This window comes from Pteropus vampyrus, unplaced genomic scaffold (genome assembly GCF_000151845.1).
Source record: "Pteropus vampyrus isolate Shadow unplaced genomic scaffold, Pvam_2.0 Scaffold190, whole genome shotgun sequence".
Taxonomy (NCBI): domain Eukaryota; kingdom Metazoa; phylum Chordata; class Mammalia; order Chiroptera; family Pteropodidae; genus Pteropus; species Pteropus vampyrus.
This window is the reverse complement of record NW_011888971.1, coordinates 1-2449: the sequence shown is the minus strand read 5'-3', so window position 1 is coordinate 2449 and position 2449 is coordinate 1.

Here is a 2449-nt window from a genome sequence, read left to right as displayed (position 1 = left end):
GCATGTTAAAAAGACAGAGAGGGTCATCTGAGGAAAGATCTTCACACTGGAAAGGAGAAACAGCAAGACACAGAGCTTCCCATGGCCAGGAGTCCTGGAAGCTGTGTTTTTCCGATCAGAGAAATTGAAATGCTGGGTTTACTATGGGAAAAGTTTCGCACCTCAAGGATTTCTATAAGCAATCACTGCACTGAAAGACGCTGATGGGCAGAAAACGTGCCCTGCATCAGAACCACAGGCGAGGAGAATCGGAGAAGAGGAAACTGTTTGATTTTCAAACTTGCATTTAGGAATTGCTTTGCAGAGTTGAAATCTGACAATCCAACGCTGGCATTTGCAAGAATAACATTTGCTAAGCTCCGTGCGTAAGAAAACCACACAGATCTGGATCATCAACTTGATTATCAATTATCTCCAGGCAACAGGGATTCTAGGCTCCAGTTCACTCCGAAAACTTCTCTGTCATCCATCTCTCACTCTGAACCAGTCCCAGCGGCAAGCGAGCCAGCTCCTAACCAAGCAGCAACCCCCTAACACACCCAACCCTGCTTCCTCCCTTTCCCATCTCCCTTCATGGACAAACCTCAGAGCCTCATCCACTGAAGCTCTTTCTACTTCTTTGACTCCTGACTCTCCATATCCCGCTTCAAGCAACCCCCAAGACGCCATCGGAACTACTCTCGTCAAGGGCACTGGTCACCGTCACCTTTGCCAAACCATCACCTTCCTTGTGCCTTCGCTGCCATGAATCCTGAGCAGCACCCTTGGCAGCAGCTGGTCACCTTCTCCTGCCGGGAATTACGACTTCCCTGGGAAACGTGGCCGCACACTCCCCTGGGCAGCCTATGCCATTCCAGATGACTCCGCCTTCTGCGACTCACACGTCGCACCCTCCAGGGCTCTTTCTCGGTTCCCTTCCCTTTAAATCTCCCTGATTTTATCCCCACGTGGTCACCCGTACACCTGGCTTCTTCATCACCATCTAAACAGGACCGATTCCCAAGTCAGACCGCTAACCCAGATTCTCCTTCTGAGGTCCGGGCTCAGAACTGCATCTCACTGGAATATCTCGCATGCTCACCCCACACCGAACCCTTCGTGCATCCAGCACCTGTCTGCGTCCTCACCTTGCCCTCATTCCCTACCTTCAACTCCACTCTTCCCCTTGGCTCCAACTTGCCCATCTCTTCAGGCTCAAGGCCTTTGCCCACCTGGCCGGTGCATCTCTAATGGAGGTGCATACTTTAGGGCTTCAGATATTCACGCCTTCACTTATTCTCAGTGGGGGCCATCTCACCCCCAAGGGGGCAAACATTGGTTCTTGGGGAAATAAAGCAAAAATCTATTAAATGCATAAAATATAGATATTCATACATTACATAAATAGACAATAAAATTTCATGGGGGGTCAGAGAGGGAAAAAATATCTAAAAAGGCCCCCTAGGAGAGGAGTAAAGGAGACGAGTGTTTCTAGACTCAACTCCACTCCACCTGAGTCGTCCTCATCCTCACGGATGAACTTCAGAAATGGCGGCTTCTTGTTTCATAAACAGGAGGTGAGAGGAAGTTTCATGCAGCCATCTGGTCTACCCGACGGTCTAGTTTATTCCCCAGGACAAATTCAGCAGTTAGCATTCTGGGTTTAAAAGACATTCTTTTTCACTTTTGTTAGAGCAGAAGTCAGCCTCCCAAGTCTGGTAAAGTTTAGGTTACTGGCAAGATCACGCCTCAGAGTTCTCCTGACCGACGGCCACTCACGGCAGCGTGAACGCGCCCAGGTGGGCAGATACTACCTGTGAGGACGGGCTTCCCCAGGAGACACGTCTGCCATCTGATTACGTCATTCTTCAAATCGAGACCAGTTTATCTAAAACTCCACAAGTTTAAAATCCCCTTCGTGACCTGTGTCTCTCTTCTATTTGGAAATGTAGATAAATCACACCCAATCCCGCACGTGACTTTTGCCATCTTTTACAATTATAATGAACCTAATGAAAATATCAACATACACGAATGCAAATTTCATGCGCAAACTGTGCTCCATTTAGGAAACTGAAGACTTATCTTTTAAAGCATGCTGTCAGTCGTAAGTGCCATACAAATACGTTTTCCAAATCGACTTTAGCGTCTGGAGAGTAAGATAAAGCTTCGTCAGATCTTTTGCTCACCAGAGCTCGCTGTACTACGATTCTGCATCAGAATCACCTGGCACTTTAAAAAGATATGTGCCCGGAGCCCATTCCTGGAGAGGCGGTAGGTTATTAATTTTTTTTACATAAATCTCCCCAAGCGAATATGTTGTCACCACCGTTGGAGAAAGCCACGTCAGATAAAGAGGAGATGACGACACTCAAATACTGCCGGAACCAAGCAACGATTCCGGTAGAGAAAAGAGCTCAGAATAAGTTAATAACGGATTCAACAACGGCCGATGCTAATGAGGAGGAGC